Raw genomic sequence first — 20,016 nt, forward strand, 5'->3', positions numbered from 1 at the left:
GGAGCCAGTATACCCGGTGACCACAAGGATCCTTGGCTTGCAGCTGGCCTTTATGTGATTTACTGGGGAAAGGAAAGAAGGAATAAAAAGAAAGGTGGTAGAAGACTTTGAAAAATAAAGTTCTGATTGAAAATGTGTTATTTCCGTGAATGAGGAAAGGGGAATGCCTCTTAAAACAAAAACCAAACCCCAAACCAAAAAAGCCATGTAGGGAGGGATCCCTGGGTGGCTCAGTGGTTTAGCGCCACCTTCAGCCCAGGGCCTGATCCTGAAGACTACGGATCGAGTCCCACGTCGGGTTCCCTGCCTATAGCTTGCTTCTCTCTCTGCCTGTGTCTCTGCCTCTCTCTCTCTCTCTCTCTCTGTCTCTCATGAATAAATAAGTAAAATATTAAAAAAAAGAAAAAACCATGTAGGGCGTCTCCTGGGGGCTTTTTGAGCTTTGATTAGTACTACATGTCTTTTAAAAGATGAAAAACTGAGCATTCCAGAATGCACGAAAAATAAGAATGGGATTGAGAAAGCTAATGGCTGGAGTACCTGGCTGGCACACACAGTCAAGTGTCTGACTCTTGGTTTCTGCTCAGGTTGTGATCTCAGGGTTGTGAGATCGAGCCCCGTATTGGGCTCCTTGCTGGGCATGGAGCCTGCTTAAGATTCTCTCTCTCGGGGATCCCTGGGTGGCTCAGCGGTTTGGCGCCTGCCTTCAGCCTAGGGTGTGATCCTAGAATCCCGGGATCGAGTCCCACATCAGGCTCCCTGCATGGAGCCTGCTTCTCCTCTGTCTGTGTCTCTGCCTCTCTCTCTCTCTCTGTCACTCTCATGAATAAATAAATAAAATCTTTAAAAAAAGAAAAAAAAAAAGATTCTCTCTCTCCCTCTCTCCTGCCCCTCCTGTTTGTACTCTCTCTCTCTCAAATAGAGAAATAAATTTTTTTTTTTTAAAAAAAGCTAACGGGTAATGTGTGCAAAGGCTTGTAAAACACTCTAAAGACAAGTTATAAACACATTTATATTCCAAGAGAAAATGTGAACCATGGCTTGGGAAAGATGGAGTGATAATAAGAGATGACAAAGAAGGAAGTACAGTTATTCGGCTACTAGTTAGCTTTCATCCTTTCAACTGAGAAGAAGCTATTTAAAACTACAAAAGGTTTGGGATGCATGGGTGGCTCAGTGGTTGAGCGTCTGCCTTTGGTTCAGGTTGTGATCCTGGGGTCCTGGGATTGAGTTTCACATGAGGCTCTCCATGGGGAGCCTGCCTCTCCCTCTGCCTATGTTTCTGCCTCTTTTTCCGTGTCTCTCTTGAGTTAAAAACAAAACAAAACAAAACCTAGACAGGATTTGCAAATATCAAAAAGAATTTAAATCTTAGGAGAACCAATAGTAAGAAGACACCCAGCCTTTCAACGTGAAACTAAAAAATGTTTGAATTTCTAGATCTAGATTAATGACACCAGCATCAGGGACCTGAGGACACCCTGGAACTGAAGCCTAGGAGCCATGGCCCTGAACCACAGAGAGGATGTGGTGGCGGGATGGGGGTTGGGGGCCTAAGGGGTTTAGTTACTTCACTTCACTGTGCCTCGGTTCCCTTGTCTGTAAACTGATAATTATGTGTCAGTTATTTCATCTGCAAAAGGAGGAGGCTGTGCTCTGTTGATGAGAGCAGTAGTACATATTGCCTCTTCTGGCGACTCTAAGGATAAATGAGATAATCCATGTAGCTCACTGACTCAGGATTGATACTGTGTTTGAGCATTTGTTATATTCATTATTGCCCATTCTCTTTGAGAACTTATCTGCAAAAGAGAGCGCTGGGCATTTTGGAGATGGGAAAATATCCCAAGTTTTAGAAAGTGGAAGAAGGGACAGATTGTAGAAATTACAGCCTAATAAATTTGACATTAGTTCCTGGCAAAATTTTCCTATGGGTAAGTACAGAGATGGTTTGTGAGGATCAAAATAAAAACGTCCTCAGAGCTTCTGTACTAGTTTGCCAGGCCTGCTGTGCAGAGGACCACAAACTGGGTGGCTTACCTAACAGAAAGAAATGGAATTTCTCACAGGTTTGGGGACTAGAAGTCTGAAATTAAGGTGTCTGCGGATTGGTTTCTTCTGGGGGCTGTGAGGATGGATCTGTTTCAGGCTTCTCCTTGCTTCTAGGCGGTTACTTTCTTCCTGTGTCTTCTCACATCATTTTCCCTCTGTGTGTCCAGACTTCCTCTTTTTATAAGGACAGCAGTCATATTGGATGAGAGCCCACCCTCATGACCTCATTTTAACCTGATTCTGCTTCCACATATGGCCACATTCTGAGGTCCTAGTGGTTAGGCCTTCACCATATCCTTTTTTTTTTTGGGCGGGGGTGGGGGGGGGTGGGGGGTGGGGGTTGGGGAGGAGGGGCACAATTAACCAACACATAACAGATTTGCTAACAAAAGTCAAGCAAAGCAAAATTAGCCTTGTTTTTCCAAAGGTATAGAAGAAGGGAGATACAGACATTGTGAACTTTGAATTTTTAGAAGGGCACTCAATGCAGTTAATTTTCATAAATGAAATTTATAGGGAGTGTGTTCTCTTTCCCCCTCCCCTGCAGGCATTTCGTTTAATCTGCATTTGAATTACGTGAGTCTGTTTCTTCATTTGATGAGTATGTTCTCAAGACCTCACTATTATTTTCAAGGTTTAATAATAATCTGTTCTCCCTACCAGGACCTTTACTTTGTGACATTATATGCATCGTGAGCTTTGGAAACAATTATAGAATTGTTCTCTGATGGATTATTCCTGCTCATAGGAGAATGGCATTAAAATATTTATAGGGAAATGAATTTCATTTTCAAATGGAAAACGCCAGAAGAAATATGGCTTCAAACTTCATAGAAAATGACACAGTTCCTCTCACTTTATTTTAAAGAAGGGGAAAAAAAAATCTCATGACTGTGACCTAGGCTCTAGTACAGTTGAAAGATTCTGGTATGGAGATTTATAATCGCAATAGTTCCATGATTTAGGATTTATATTTCAATTTCAGAATTTAATTATTAATTTTATCATGAAACTTACTTAGATGGCTTTCCTTTCTTTTATTATTTTATAAAGTAAGGGAGAATTTTATCTGTGTCTCAAGAATTAGTTGAGTAGACTTAACTTTTGCAGCATTGGCATTTATATGGAAGTGTTGGGCTGCCTCAAGGAATGGTACACACTCACTGCGCAGGTGGATCCTGTGATAAGGCTCATGTTGGTCCTGGTTTGTTTTCAGTGTATACACTCTCTGGTTAGGCTATTCTCTCAGGTGAACTTTAATACCAGATAGAAATCTTACCCACCAATTGAGTTCATGCATACTTTGAAAAATAGTGTTTCTCCTCCACCCTTGCACTCCTGCCCCGCCCCCGACTTTGAAAACAAATCCCAAACACATGCCTCCTCTGTCTTCCTCATAATCAGAGCTTAACTTTGAATGTCTCCAAGTACTATTGATGTTTCCATCTTGAATTAATTTTTTGATAACTCTTTGTCCACTCATACATAACTGCTTTTTGGCACGGTGCTTATAACACTATCGATAGGATGCCAGATGGGAATCTCTTTGGACCTTAAGAAAAAAAGGACAAAACTACTTCTCCCCACTTACACTATTTTAACCTCCCTCTTGCCCTTCCCCCCAAATAAATGAATGACCCTGGATCTTATTTTCCCTCTAGTATCTACTGGTCCTTTCTGTTTTTACCACTGAAGTAGCTAGAAATTCAGCCTTGTGGTATGATGGACATTTTAAATTTTTCTAAAAATCTTTGTTCTCAAATAGGATTTCTGGGATTTCTGCCTGAAACTATAGTGCAATTACTTATCTGACTTTTGGGAGACAGCAAAGGCTGGTGGCTGGGCTCACTCCACCTCTGTCTGCATCATGCAGTGGGGCTTAATCTCTGCAGAGACATTCAGCGTGAGAGGAAAGGAGAAAAGGAGTGTTTATAAAGAGCAAGGCACAGCCCTCTAGATGGGGGAGCAGGAAAGACCCCCAGGGGTACCTTACCAAGGTGTGCTTAGTCCGTTTTCTTCTCTCCAGAACTGGGCAGTGCTGTTCTGGTTTACCTTCCAAACGTAGCCATTGTTTGAGCCTGAGCAGTACAGGGATTACCTGCCTGGCGGGTGTGAATTTTAAAGCCGAACAGTTAAATTTTTACAGGCACAGTCCTCAAGATTTCAGAAGTTCTTGTGTATATTTGTCAAATTGGAATGCATTTTCAAAATTCCTCATGGTGAACATAGTAGAGACTCTTAGCTGTGAAGATTTGTTTTATGATGTTGAGGAAAATGAACATAACATTCTTCTTCTTTAACATTTTGAGTAACGTTGTGAGTTGTGCTTTTTCTTTCGTATTCTTTTATATTATGAGTTTCTAAACACACAGGTGCTGTGGAAGCCCATGAGTGCAGAAGACAGAGAGGAAAATTTAGTGTTATGGCTCATTTACATTAGGGCTCACTCTCTAAATTTGACTCTAGTGCTCGCTTTAAAAAATATTTATTTTCTGTGTGGTATTAATAACATAAGGCCTTCTGAACTGGGGGATTGTTCTCTTCATCATTAAGTCAATGTTTAGTAAACATCTCTCAAAAACTCTGAAGAAGGTGAAACATTTCTGAAAAACATATATTCAGGTGTATGCTCATTATGAATTTCCTATTCTGCTTCCATTTTATGTGACCTTATTACATGATGCATCATTTAACAGATATAAATGCAGCTCTGCATCTTACTTTTATGCTGCAAAGACTTACATTATATTTCTGTATATACTTATCTTAAGAAGTTAATTGGTAATACACTAGCCTCTGTAACCTTGCTGTATGGTGTCGTCGTTAAGAGCCCAAGCTTTGAAGTCAGACATTTCAATTTGCGCTCTGGACTCCAATTGGAGAGTCACTTCATGTCTCCAGCCTTCGTTTCCTAATCGGTAAAATGGGGATGGTAATAACACCTCCCCCCGGAGTTGTTGAAAGGTTCGCATGAGATAGTGCATATCGGTACCTGACCCACTGTGACTGCACATTTATAAGGCAGAAGATGCATGGTGTGGGGTGAATAATTTGGGACTAGCGGCCTGGAGATCTGGGATTTGAGGCCAGAGAAAATCCACAAAGGCTGGAAAGAGAGATTGAAACCAAGGAGACTAAGACATAGTCTTAGTTGGTTCTAAGTACATAGGGTGGTGTTGCTTTTCCGCTGGGTTATTCTACTATTCATATTGCTACAAACAAGGAGATGGATAGATGAGTCCCTCCCCCACCCAAAGTCATGTTTTTACTTTAGCCGAATACATAGGAAAAGATTTGTGGTCACTGGCATGCTGGACTAGAACTTGATGCATCTATATTTTCTCCAAACAGGAAGTTAAATTACTGTTCTGAGGTTCATGAGTTTAGAGCTGAGTTTGTGCTTGGAACCCAGCATGGTACCTGACCTACACTTGGCTGGGCTAGTTAAGTGTTTGGATGGAATGATATACTTTTCTTTTTCTTTTTTGGCTTTTTTGGTTCTGGATTATTGTTGGATGTTTGTTGAAAATGGATCCCTCTGTCCTAGCCTGTGTTGTGAGGTGTGGCCCGGGGGCACTGTGTGGCCATTGTGGGAATGGAGGTAGATCAGTGCTCTTTGGGTGCCAAAGGAGTTCATGGGATTAGTGGATTTTAAATATTACATTGCAGTCATAACCAGAAGCTTAGTTTATAACTAGAAGCTTGGCATTGGGAACAAGGATGTGGCCAGATGCAGAACATGAAAGAAGGTCTATCCTGGATTGCACTATTTTGCAATCGCAGGCTCCTTGGAAGCTGAGTGGAGTGGAAGTGAAATTGGGCTTGACTCTGCCTGCTTTCCTGTCAAACCCAGTAGAGCTCACCTCTACTATCCCATTCCTTCTTCTTTTTATTTATTTATTCATGAGAGACACAGAAAGAGGCAGAGACAGAGGCAGAAGGAGAAGCAGGCTCCCTGTGGGGAACCTGATGTGGGACTTGATCCCAGGATCCTGGAATCACGCCCTGAGCCAAAGGCAGATGCTCAACCACCGAGCCCCTCAGGTGCCCTGTCCCATTCCTTGAATGATAGAATTTCAGTCCCTTCCTCATTTATTCATTGGGTGGTGGAATTCATTCATTCATTAATTTTGATTGAACATCTACTACGACGGGACACTGTCCTAAGTATTTGGGAATACAGCATGAGCAAAGCAGATGACAATCCCTACCCTTATGGGGTTTTCATTTTAGAGGGAAGAGGCAGACAATATACACAACAAAACCATAAGGAATATATTAGAAAGTGATAAATACTATAGAGAAAAATCAAGCAAGGAAGGGAGAGGGTCCGGCAGGGGTTAGCTGGTGGCCTGAAACTTAGAATAAGCTGGTCAGAGAAATGGAGTTCTTACATTTGAACAAAACCCGGGGGGAGGTGAGGGCAAGGGAGGAGGTCTGTGGAGCTTCAGACCAAGGCAATAGGAAGGATGGAGAGAACTTGGTGAAGGAGAGGAGGCTAGTCAGGGAGCCTTTGGGGAGTATGGGTGGAAAAGAGGGTGGAGGAGCTAGAGGCAGCCAGCTAGTGGGGGGCAGGGGGGTGGAGGGGAGGGGGGAGTGGAGATGGGGTTGGCCCTGAAGGACCACAATTGTAGACCATTACAGGGACTGTGGAGTAGGGGTAGCTGTGAGTGAGTGGGCGCCACCGGGAGGGGGCGAGTATTGAGCACAGAACTGACATGACGGGTGACTTTGGTTTTTTAACAGGATCACTCTGGCTGCTGTGAAAATAATGTACCTACTAGTAGGCCAAAAAAAGGCTTTGTGTGTGTGCGCGCACGTATGCAGGTGTGCCAAAGGGACAGTCACATGGAGGGTGTACTGATATCATCTTTAGTGTAAAACAAGAGTATATTTTATCATAAGATTTGAGCCCGAGTTATTGGGGGGGTGGGGTCCAGTCCTTGATGGAGGTTCATCCCCCAGGTGTTGCTAGGACACGAGGGTCTGCAGGCGGTGCAGGGTCATTGCGCCACCCTCAGGGACTATGTACCACTTTTGACTTAAGCAGGGTGGACACGTGGTGCGTGTGGTTTTATTTCCTGGATGTCATTTGCACCTAGATGGCTTTAGAGGGAACTTGGGAAAAATCCTATAGAATGACTGAGTCCTGTGGATTTGCCAACAGACGACCCCATTCTTCCTCATGCTCTCTGATCCCATCCGCCCCTCCCCGCCCCTCCGTGATGATCGGGGCTGAGGGCATTGCCCTAACAGACCGTATATTTCTGAGGGGTGGTCATTAATTTTCCTTGGCTTGGCTGAAGAAACATTCCCGTCACCTCTCCTGAGCCCAGAGCACCAACCCGGCGTGAATGAGTTTTGACAACAGAACCTTGTTCTGCAGTGAGAGGTTGGCCTGGTTCCACTTCCCATTAATTTTCTTGTACAATCAAGGCACCTAGGAAAACATGTGAAGAAAGTTTTCATTTTGTGGGCTAATAATATGTGCCATAGGGTAGTTTGCCAGTCTTTTGGCTTTGGTAGTGATTTTTGCACAGGTGTACCAATAGTGGCTACTACAAAGGTGAGTTGAGAGGAGATAACAGCTCTGTCTTTTGAACTTTCGGAATAAGGAAATCGATTTACACAGATAATTGTTAGGAAGTTTTCACATCTCACTTTTGTGTTTGCCAAACATCCTTGCTAGTTTTGCTTCTTGGCAGTACAAATGTTTGGAGACATGTTGTATGTTCTCCAGCGCTCATGACTTGGGTATCTTTTTTCCCCCACATCTTGTAACTGCAGGATGGAGCCAGCCTGGGGGGACTCAGCCCGTCCCTTCAGTTTTAATTAGTTGTGAAATATTAGCAGGAAGGCAAAGATATTTTACATCGAAGTGACTTTTTGGGGGAAGTGGCAAATTAAATTTTATGGCAGCAGCTGTTCTGAGTGGAATTTGTCACAAAGTTGATGAGAAGTGAATGCTTCCAATACCCCAATATAAATCCTTAGTTTAAAAAAGGTACAAGTGGCAAATAAATGAGCGTGTGGAAATATAGAAAAATATCTTTGTAAATATATGTTTTAAAACCTAAGCTCTGGTGCCTGTTTTTCTCTTTCTTTCTTTCTTTCTTTCTTTCTTTCTTTCTTTCTTTCTTTCTTTCTTTCTTCCTTCCTTCCTTCCTTCCTTCCTTCCTTCCTTCCTTCCTTCCTTCCTCCTTCCTTCCTTCCTTCCTTCCTTCCTTCCTTCCTCTTTCTTTTTTTTCATTACAGCCTCAGTCTTTCAAAAACAGTGATTGCTCTGATTTTGTAATGGGAGTCTTTGTTTAGTTTAGAAGCCAATAATGACAGGCTGCAAAAGAAAACATAACCTAGTAGGGAGGCTCCCTAATGGTGAGCATGCTGGGGTAAGAATTTGAGAAGGAACAGGATCTTTGAACATGTCATTCCTCTTCCTGGAGTAACATCTTCCTGGCCCCTACCTCCCACCTTGAAACTTTGCCTCCTCAGTGACTTTTCCTCACGTAGCCCTCAGCTCTCAACAGGGATGCCTTTCCTGACTTGGCTGGTTCTTCCTACTGTAAAATCTTATAAACCTTATTAGTTCTTAGCCCTAACTGTATATTTATTAGAATAATTCCTTATTTTATGAACTCTATGAGATAAGGGAAAGTTTCATTATATTTTGTTACTATGGTGTCATCTCTGCCTACATCCACCGCCTTACACACAGTTAAGTATTTACTCAGTGAAGCAGCCCATATAGGAGTTGAGTTTGGGTGGCTACAGGAAGGCTGGGACAGAGATTTAGGCCTACCGCCTCAAGTTCAAATGCCTTGGGGGCCGGCATTGTAAGTGAGTGAAGTAGACTTTTGAAGCTTGTGTGGTGGCAAATTAGAAAGACTTCTCAGGCAGATGGGTTATGGCAGGGACTTATACAGTAGGAAGAACCAGGAAGGAAGGCTGCCAGAGGGCAATGGAGTGCCGGGAAGGTTTTCGAGCAGAGGTGAGAGATTGTCATATTAGGAAGTGTATAGGAAGAAAATTTTGGCAGTGTAGGAAGTCTTCAAGTAGATCATGAGACTCATAGGTTCTGAGGCTAACGTTGTAGTCTACCCTAGAGCTAAATGAGGTGGGGCCCTGGGAGAAGTGTGCTAGTAGAACCAATAGTTAACGGTCTGGAGCATCTTTGCAAATACAGAGACAAACGCGTGTCAGAAAAATAGATTTCTGAAAATTAAATGGCTCATCATCAATGTCTTTCTAGAAGCAACAGAAATGGCGACTAGAAAAGGAGATCATGAGGTCAGGTCTGATTGCTGTGGGTTGAGGACTGAGTAGGAAGTGAGAAAGGCACACCAGTGAGTGGAGATTCCTTTTCTGAGAGGTTTTTTGAAATAGAAAGATAAGACACTGGGGCAGAAGCCGAGGCAGAGGAAGATGCCAGAAGGATGCAAGGGTATGGGTTGAATGTGCCAGTGAGGGTCCCATCCTCTAAGACCCCGAGAGCAGAGCAGAGTGGGGGAAGACGCGCAGCCTCTGAGATAGAAGTGGCCAGCCGATGGCGAGGTCTTGCCAGGTGGCAGAGGACGCATTCGCTCAGTGAGGAGAGAGCTCAATGAGTGCTTCGGGGAAGATGTGTGTAGGACATAGTGCTAAAATGTGTTTCCATTTCCACTTTTATCACAGATTTTATTAACAGGTGCTAAAGAAATATTCTTGGAAAGATTGAGGGAAAACGTCCCTTGCTTTTTCCTTCTGACTTGAAAACTCACCAGAAGCCTTAGACGCCTCCTGAAATCTTGAATAGAAGCAGTCTCAAAACTATGCCATGGAGGATATTTCAGACCTGTGGAAATGCACAGCCTTTGCTGTCCTGTGTGGGATCCTGCTTTGACTAGAAGTCCAAGGCCTGTCTCACAGAGCTTTGGTAATCAGCTGCACCTCACGTGGGTCTGAAAATAATAGATTGGTGATTTAGTATTGTGAAATATAATGTAACATATAAATATAATATAATATCGTGAAATAAAATATGATGAAATTACCTCAGACATTCAGTAGCATCTTTGGAAGCAGGGAATACCTTAAGTTTGCTAGCACTTTCTCAGTTAAAGAGTTTTTTTTTTTTTTTTACTTTCCCAGGCCATTGCTGTTTTTCCATCACACTAAGAAGGTCTTTTCAGAGTTTCTCATAATAAGTCAACAAGTCTGTTTCAAATGTGTTTGTTACTAAGCAACAGTTACTAAGAGTGTCTGTAATTAAGATGAAAGTTCCAAGGTAACTCTGCCCAAATACAGCCCCATTTTCAGCATTTTCTGATAAGGCGAGCGTAGGGTGAATAAAAGTGAAAGAAGACTATTTTAGCGAGAGCACCGTGCCTGACATTTCTGAAATGTGTTGGCTGTCCTCTAGCTTATCTGGGACAGAGAGTTTGTGTTTTACAAATCAGCTAGTAATTTTTTCTCATGTGTCTGACATGCGCATTCCTGATGTGAACAGGTGATGCCTGTTGGAGGCAGGGCTCCTGCACGGTGGTGGCTCCGCGGCGGCCGCATGGTACCCTCCAGGGGCTGGATGACCTGTGCGCTGGTAAGGAGGGATGACCAGAGTGAGCCCCACGTGAGCTCAGCTGCCTCTGCAGCTATGACTGACCTAGATTAAGCAGCAATGCAGGCATGTTCTGCACTTTGTTTAGCAGCGCACAGTGTCTTTTTCTCTTGGTGATTTGTAAAGGAAGGCTCAGATGAATTTTTCCCTATTCATCGTGCTGGCTCATTGCAGGCACTTCACAAATGTTCCTCTTTCCCTTCCCGCTCCATTCTGTTCCAGGGGTGAGGGGAGGAGGGTAGGGTTTCCATGACGACCTGTTGTTGAATGACCTCTTTTTAGACCTGTTGTTAGATGCCCAGTGGGCCCCAGTAGAGGTCCAGAGAGCCAAGTCTCACCTAATGGAAGGCTTTGTGGTAAAAGAAGAATCAGTCTGTCCCAGTCAACTAGCAATTGCTGAGTGACCCTCCAGCTGCCTACAAACTCGGCGCTGCCCTGTGGGGTTTGCTTGCAGGTCGTCCTCACTGCAAGCAGAATGAATGTCAGCCAACAAAGAGCACTGACCAATAATATCTTAGGTTTATGAACTTGGGTAAGTCGTAACCACCTTGAACTTTAATTTCCTCATCCTTATACGGGGTACAGTAATATCTGCTTGGCTTATGTGGTAGGGTTGCCATAAGAATTAGATGAGACAGGGAAAGTGCTAGAAAATGTGTGTATATATTCATTTACTCAACAAATATTTACCAAGTGACTCCTATGTACCAGGCACTGTCCTAGTTTCACAATATATTCCATGCCAGAAGAAATGAATAGATCAGCTTAATTCTTTTAAATGTCTAATATTCCATAGTTTAGATGTTTCACAATTTATTTGACCGTCTTCCAATTAAGTGAACAGTGTTGCACTGAACATCTTTGTACATATATTTTTGGCATATGTGAGAATATTCCTCTAGGAGGGTATCGTAAGAGATCTTGCCAGATCAAAAGTAGGCATACTTAATATTTTGTTGGATACTACCAAATTCTCTCCAAAAGGCAATGACAACCTTCCCACCTGGAATATCCATAACACCTATCCTCCCATACCCTTGCTAATACAGTCTTTTAAATTTTACCAATACGTTGGATGAAAGATAATATCTAATGATTGTGTTATTTTCAGTTCCTTGATTTATTAAGAAGCATCTTTTCATCTTTATTGGCCATTTTTGTTTCTTCTGTGATGAGCCTTTTTAGCTACTTCTTTATCTACTGAGAGATATGTCTTTTTCTCAGTAATTTGAAAGGGTGTTTTATACACTTAAAACTATTTGACTTTACTTACTTTTCCATTGAGATGAAAAGTGCAAAGCTAAGTACTATGTATATTATGGAGAAGGTAAGAGACCTATGAAGTTAAATCACTAGTTACCCGTCACTTGGTCAGTTAACATTGGGACTTGATTAGAAACCAGGCTTCTCCTAGTCCAGTCTGATTTTATTTGAGCACAAAGGGCTGGCTCAGCAGGCCAAGGAGGGTGGGTTATCTCAGTGGGGCAGTTGGATGGCTGGAAGCAGCAAGAGAGGGAGAGGGCATTGGGTTACAGAAGGGAGACAGGACGGAATGCAAGCTTCTCTAAATACCTGTGCCTCTTTCAGCCCAACCTGCAGGAGCTACCTAATCCTGGGAGAAAGGGAAGGTAACTGAAGGATTCAGGGCTGGTGATCCTGGCTCTTCTTTAGGGAGTGGGTCCAAAGGCAAAGCAGTGCTCGCGAGAGGGACAGCCTCTGCAGGGTGCTGTCTGCCCTCCCTGTGAGGCCACAAGTGCTTCAGCTGCCTCTGTACTGTGAAGACCAGAGAATGTTGCTTTTCTTTTTTTTTTCAAGATTTTATTTATTTATTTATTCATGAGACACACAGAGAGAGGCAGAGATACAGGTGGGGGGAGAAGCAGGCTCCTTGCAGGGAGCCTGATGTGGGACTTGATCCCAGGATCCCAGGAATCATACCGTGAGCCAAAGGCAGATGCTCAACCACTGAGCTGCTCAGGTGCCCCGAGAATGTTTCTGTTCTTAATAATCACAAGAGAAACAACACAAAGATTCTCTTCTTATTTGAGTTGTCTACAGTACCTCATTTGAATAATCGTAACTTTTTTCTGATTGAATAATTACCATTGCCTTTTTCTGTGTAAAAGAGTGAACTATGATATAAAGTTTTTCTGAAATGGCCCTGTTTTAAGCTTTGTTTTCCTTCTTATCCTGATGTGGCTTGTTATGTATGTTCAATAGGGCTAAATCTTAGGATGGAAATTCTAGATTTTTTTTTTTTCAAGGCTGGAAGCAGCTTTAGGGGCCATCTGGTTTAATTCACATCTCAAAGAGGTAGGGAAGCCAAGATTTTGGGAAATGTGGTGGTTTGATTAAAAGATAACTCAGTCAGGGCGCCTGGGTGGCTCAGTTGGTTAAGTGCTTGACTCTTGGTTTCGGCTCAGGTCATGATCTCAGGTCCTGGGATCGAGCGCCTCATTGGCTCCGCACTGAGCAGTGAGTCGGCTTGAGATTTTTCTCTCTCTTCTCTTCTTGCCCCACCCCTCACTCATGCTCTTTCTGTCTCTCTCTCAAATAAAAATAAATAAATCTTAAAAAAATATGATTACCCAATCTTCTGGATTAAGGATGGCATTCATTGAGAACTTTCCTATTTTATTAGGACTTCTGGTTGCACCATTTAACATCTTTCTGAGATTTGCCTAGTTCCCCCCCCGACCCCAGATTTATTACCTAGAAAATGAGGCTGATTGTATTTATCTCATCAAATTGTTGTCCTACGTATTTAAGAAAGAGCACTTTTCATAGTTGAATCTTAACACATCTGCATGTTTTTGAAAGCCCCTCCTTTCTCAGCTTCCATCATGCATATAACATGTGCTTAGCCAGTACTTACTGAATTAACGAAAGGTTATGGTTACTGTTTTATATTTCTATGCTTCAGTCACACACACACACACACACACACACACAAACACACACACAAATACACACACATCCTCAGTCTCGCGTTCACAGATGTATAACCACTTCAAGGTTATATAGTGTGTCTCCTGATTTCAGATTTGAGGATATTTGAAGTATTCAGAGTAAAAAAATTCTCCCGTGACTTCCAAGAATTTAGAGAAGGGAATACCACAACTTCCTTGCATGTTCAATTTTGATTTTTGATAACTGATCCTGTTGGAAAATGTCTTTTCACAGGCTGCTGTTGGTTCCTGTTTTCTCTTCTTCTGTAGTGAGTGCTCTGTTACACCCAGGTAGTTTGCCTGGAGTGAGAGGTCAGGCAGTCTGTTGTCATGCAGAGTGCCCTCAGAGCAAGGCCAGCAGAAGTCTGCAGGGTTACAGAACACAGGGTGGCTCAGGTCATGCTAACCCATGGGGCTGGTGCAACCCAGGGTGAAGCTGTATTTTGGTTGGTCTGTCTGGTTATGGTCCCAGGACCAGGCCGGGCACATTTGAAGTCAAGTATCTGTTTATTGGGAACACCACCCATAGGGAGTGCTCAGGAATGATGGATTATATTACCAAGGAGAAAGCTAAGAGAATTGCTATTCCTACAAGTTTCTCTACTGAATAAGATCTTTTGTGCTGTTACAAAGAGTGATTCACAACTCCTTAGTCCGGTCCTGGCTGAGGTTGAGATGTGGATACCAGGGGTGGGAACTGCCTTCTACCTAGAAGTATTTGGTTTTAAATCAAGAGAGAGCTTTTCCAGAGGATGGGCTATGCTGAAGGGGGTGGGGAGTAATGATCCCCAGTGTTAGCTCCTTTGCTTGGTAAGATCGTGGGGGCAGGCATTTGCAGTGGGTATTGCACGTTCTTGGTGTCAGAGCCGTCATCTGAAGGGATATAACTGACTTTGGGTTCAAGGTTAGAGGAAAGCTTGATATCCTTTAAATCATCTTTTCTCTAATTTTCAGACTTTTCCTAAAGTTTTCTCCTGGTGCATTTTACTCAGTCTTCCTCTGCTCTCAGATTTATTTTTCCTGCTTTTAATTATCTTTTTGTGCTTCTATGTCAGTGGGTGATTTCTGATGTTCGAAGGTGGCATTTTTTTGAACTGTTCCTTTATTATTGGTTTTCTTGAGCTTTCGTTTTGACATGATACTGGACGCATAGCATAGTTGCAAGAGTCTTGCAAGAAATCCTGTATATATTTCACCAGGATTCTCCAAATGACATTTTAATACATTTGTTTCATCTCTTTCTTTTTCTTTTCTCCCTGAGCCCCTGAGATAAGTGTAGATACAATGTCTCTTTGTATCTAAATACTTAACTGTGTGTTTCCTAAAAACAAAGGAATTCTCTTACGTAAATACCATCCCATTTTCAAAATTGGGAAGTCAACATTAATACCATAGTATTATCTAATCTGCAGACCTGATTCCAATTTTCCCAGCTTAAACAATAATGTCATCTTTAGTGAAAGAAAATCCCAGATAATGCACTTTATTGAACTGTCGGGGCCCTTTGGTCTTCTTTAATTTGGAATACTACTTCTCCCCCCACCCTTTCTTTGAAGGGGGAAGGAAGTGACATTTTTGAGCACTTTTCTTCTTTCTTTTTTTTTGTGTAATGCCCTTTTTACATTTCATATCTCCTCTTAATTAGATTCATTTATGCATTTTTGGCAGAACCGAAATTAACATTAGTTTTAAATGAATATTAACATTACTTTAATTAATTTTAATTTAATTAATATTCATTTTAATTAATATTCATTTACCAAAGTAAAAAAAAAACAGACTTGTTTTTATTTTATGCTTTTATTTTACTTAAAATACTTGTTATTCTCTCTCTCTATATATATACATGAATCTCATAAGTCATGTATAAAATAAAGACCAACAGGTTTTGGATGTTTGCTTTAAATAATGGCACATAAATTCAAGTTGGATGGCCTAACTTCCCATTAATTCATTTAGTTTATGAGTGAATCACATTTCCTTCAACATTTAAATTTGCATTTGTGAATTAATATATCTGATCTTCTTTTTAATCACTTCAGATGCCTACTAACACAAATCTAAAGTTCTTAGCAAAAAATACCTTTACTACTTAAATGATTCTTATAAATTTTAGTTAAACTTCTAAATACAGAGAATTTCTCATTCTCCTTAACATTCTAATATCATTTGAAAGCACCCATATTTTCACCTTTTAGTCAATGACAAGTCTAAAATCAATTACAATCTGGCACATTCTCAAAGATGTCAGATTCTTAAGCATTCCATTCAGTTTAATACCTAATGTACAAAGATTATTCTGTACTTAACACAAGACTGTTAATACTTTGGCTTTCATTAACTTTAGCATCTCTGTATTTTATTCCAAATCTTATCAAGACACATGCTCACTGTGGGAAAAAGAAGTATGAGGTAGGTTGAGGTTGCCATGCTAACTGTTGAGGTGACCGGGCCACCCTACAGTTGTTTATCTGGCAGAGATTTGGGGTACAAAGGCATATGTCCAGGTTCTTTATGAGCTGCCAGTAAGTCCATTTTATAATCACTATGACAACAGGAGTCTAAGCCCTTTATAGTTGCTATGACAACAGAGAGCAGTCCACACCCTTCAGATGTGATGGATTTCAACCTTGATCTCCTGGGTTGGTATCCTTATGTCCTTCTTTCCTGTGATTTAGGTAGACATACGTCTTCATCCTCATCCACGTTGCAACTATTTCCTCCACTGCTTGATTACATTCTGTATTTCTTTAGCTCTTGGCAACATTAAATAGTCATTTTATTCCATCTGATTGTATTTTGCATTTCTATTCAAATCTTTGGCCACAAGTCTAAAGCTTTACGTTAATGAAAATGTCTTTCTCTAATTTCTCCATGTTACTTTGAATTATAGCCTTGAGAGCTTGGCTTAGATTCCCAGAAAGAGTTCCACTAATGCTATGTAACTTGATGATGAGAATTCCTATGCAAGCCACTGCTCTTAAGATCTGAGAGCTTTGTGTATGTATTGTAACTAGAGATGACAAAGTGTATTCTCCTTTGAATTTTGTGCTTGGATTGCTTTTGAACAGACTTAAAGGTTTAATCGCAGTCGAATATATAGACTCAAGTAGGAATAAATCCTGTATAAGAATATCATAGGGCAGCCCGGGTGGCTCAGCGGTTTAGCGCCGCCTTCAGCCCCCGGCGTGATCCTGGAGTCCTGGGATCGAGTCCCACATCGGGCTCCCTGTGTGGAGCCTGCTTCTCCCTCCGCTTATGTCTCTGCCTGTCTCTCATGAATAAATAAGTAAAATCTTATTATTATTATTTTTTTTAAATAAGTAAAATCTTAAAAAAAAATCATAAAGTCATGGATAGTGGCTACTATTTATTATGATGTGCTGTTTATTTTTGGTAATTTAATTTCATTTTGCTTACTTACAGTGTTTGGGGTAATTGTAGTTACTGTTTTCTTGGGAAATATTCTCTCCCATTATTACCTTTTCTGATTCTCTAACTTGTCATCCTTGTGTTTTTGTCATCACCTGTTGCCTCTCGTCTGCCTCATCTCCTCCTCTGACATTCTGTTGAACCCTGAGCCCTCTTTTGATTTTTCTATAATCTATGCATTGTTTATATTCACTTTTTTTTTTTGTAAACCTTGTAATCATGGTAGAAGCATAGTTGATGGCCCATTTACTTTAAAGATTTCTTCTCTTTGTCTCCTCGAGGAGCCCTTCAATTTTACCTTGGGGGCCACCACATGTTTAGCTTGTTAGGAGCCCAAAGGCCATCAATTCACTCTACCTTCGAGGGTCATTTCATGGATATGTCCTTCTCTTCTTGGTCTTTGGAATTTCTAAGCAGAAAACAGATACATATTATAGGAGTTTAGTGTGAGTGTGAGTTGGGACACTGCCGTCAGTTGTCCCAGTGATGCAAGACTGTCTCACCTTCTACTGTTTGAAGAAGCCAGTTTGATGCTCCTTCCAACCTTGCCTTTATGGTATTGTCATGATTACCCTGTAGGAAGGGGGCCTGGCAAACAGGAGGTGACCACTGACCATTAGAAATCCCAGTACCCATTGTATTGTTCCCACCATGCTCAGCTCCTCTCCACATACTCAGTTGTGCTTTTGCTTAGGTGGTTCCACCTCTAGGAAGTGGCCAATGAGGCAGTAGCCTCTGGGACCATGATGTTGAATGGATTTTAGGGCTGAAAAGCCAGGAGGAAATTAGCAATAGTCATGGTGCATTTAGACACTGAACAGGATCATTTGGTAAACTGTACTAGTTTTTTCCCCAGTTTTTTAGAGTTGTAAATGATCACCAAGCCTATATGAATAATTAAACATGAAGACGAAGCACACAAGGATAGTTTTGTGTAGTTGAAAGCAGCAAAGTTGTTTGGATGAATATTTACTATCTACCTGCTCTTATAGCGTGAGTAATAATTATTTGTTAAGTACTAGATGCCAGACACTTTGAGAAAATTGTTTCGTTGAATTCTAACAACCTTCTAGAATAAGTCTTATAATTATCTCCAGTTTTACAAGTAAGAAGCTAAATATGTTGGGAAAGAAGAGCAGGCCAGCTGCTGAGAGCTGATGGTGATAGGGTGGCCCACTGAGGACACAGGACTGTCAGTTCTGAAACCAGGACCATCCCAGGCAAACAGGGGTGTTTGGCTACCCTACTTGCACAGCAACCCTCATTGTGTATGCCACTCAGTAACTCTGCTTTGCATGCAGAAGAGTTGTGCCACAGTGTCTCAGGCCAGGTGAATAGCCCAACAGGTATGATCTGTATGTCAGAATTGTTCCTTTTCCTTAGTGGAGAAGCCCTTTGTGGTATAGTTTCCTTGGTTTTTCAGGCTCATTTCCTATAGCTGTAGGAGGCTGAATGCAGGTAGCCTCACCTGGCCTGAGAATTAACTTCTCAATGCATTATTTTGTCAAATATCGTTATGCAAAGGATCATTGCCAGGGTCCTTTTTTTTTTTTTTTCCCCTTCTCTCTCCTTCTCCATGCTGTAACTAGGGTGTGGGTTTACTGTGACTGGAAAAGTTTAGATCTTAAAACCACCCTTTGGGAGGATGGGAAAATATCAGAGAAAAGGGTTTCAGGAGGTGGGGGAGGATGGGCTGTCCTGTTGGCAGAGGCCCTGTGGCCTCACCTCACCCAGTGGTTCTCCTCTGAATTCAGTTTGGATGAGGGAGGTGTGTTTTCTTGAGTAAGGAATGTCCTGAGGGTGGAGCTCAGGCTGCTTTGCTCTCAGCTTGGGATCTGGGATGAAATGAGGCCTACAGACACAGCTCAGTTTGAACTCAAATGACTCACAAGGGGTGTCCATAGAGGAAATGAATGAGAGCACTGGAACCTGCACAAGGGTTGCCCTCCTTCGAGGGTAGACTGAGTTAATGCGCAAGCTGATGGATCCCATTTTTGGTTTTTAAAAAAGGTATAAAATATTGAAGTGTGTGTACATAGGTGACAAACAGAGTTAAAGGATTTTTTAAAAAAAGATTTTATTTATTTATTTGACAGAGAAAAGGAGGGAGAAAGCAAGCGTGAACACAAGCAGGGGGTTGGCAGGCAGAGGGAGAGGGAGAAGCAGGCTCCCTGCTCCCTGTCCCAATGCGGGGCTCAAACCCAGGACCCCAAGATCATGACCTGAGCCGAAGACAGATGCTCAACTGCCTGAGCTACCCAGGGATCCCGTAGTGAAAGGAATTCTTGAAACTGTTTTAAGCCAAAGTGACAGTGTAGAATCAGAGTAGCATGTCTTACAGATGATGAGGGAACAATGTTCTCCTGGATGAACACATCCTGATGTTCGTTATAACAGTGTCAGAACTCAGCAATCACCCAGGACTTAATTTTATCCCAGAAGGTTTCCTATTTAATTATATTTTGCAATATGAATATTAAAAGTGATTTTCAATTGCTAAACACACACTAATTGATGGGCTAGTGGAGAAGGGAGGAAGGAAAATGTTCCAGAAGCCTTTGACTTAGACGGGGAATCACCCTAGGATGGAAACTTGTCCAAACCTGGATAATTAGGGATTGATGGTGAAAAAAGACAGCCCTTAGAAGAGATACTTACAGTTGTTTATGACATGGGTTTACATGGATTGATTGGGGTCTCTTATTATTTCTGAGATGTGGAGGAAATTCCTGAAAGAATTGAGATTTAGGGAATTAACCCTGCCTTCTGACTCTAAAGTTACAACGTATTTTATTTATTTTTTATTTTAAAACCTTTATTTTTATTTTATTTATTTATTTATGAGAAACACACAGAGAGAGGCAGAGACATAGGCAGAGGGAGAAGCAGGCTTCCCAGAGGGATCTTGATGTGGGAACTCGATCCCAGGACCCTGGGATCACAACCTGAACCAAAGGCAGACGCTCAACCACTGAGCGTGACAATGTATTT

At 41.8% G+C, this 20,016-nt stretch overlaps 1 protein-coding gene and 1 long non-coding RNA gene across 3 annotated transcripts in view; one reads left to right on the top strand and one right to left on the bottom strand.

Moving 5' to 3' along the window:
• NEBL (nebulette) overlaps positions 1 to 20,016 on the top strand; it is a 341,512-nt gene that overhangs the window by 14,313 nt on the left and 307,183 nt on the right. The gene's annotated exons all lie outside the window — the stretch shown is intronic.
• Positions 6,618 to 10,868, bottom strand: LOC112670346 (uncharacterized). Its single transcript, XR_003142895.3, has 3 exons — positions 10,083 to 10,868; positions 9,810 to 9,989; positions 6,618 to 7,492 (listed from the first exon to the last, which is right to left on the bottom strand). It is a non-coding gene; the product is annotated as an uncharacterized LOC112670346 (long non-coding RNA).

This window comes from Canis lupus, chromosome 2, assembly GCF_003254725.2.
Source record: "Canis lupus dingo isolate Sandy chromosome 2, ASM325472v2, whole genome shotgun sequence".
Taxonomy (NCBI): Eukaryota; Metazoa; Chordata; class Mammalia; order Carnivora; family Canidae; genus Canis; species Canis lupus.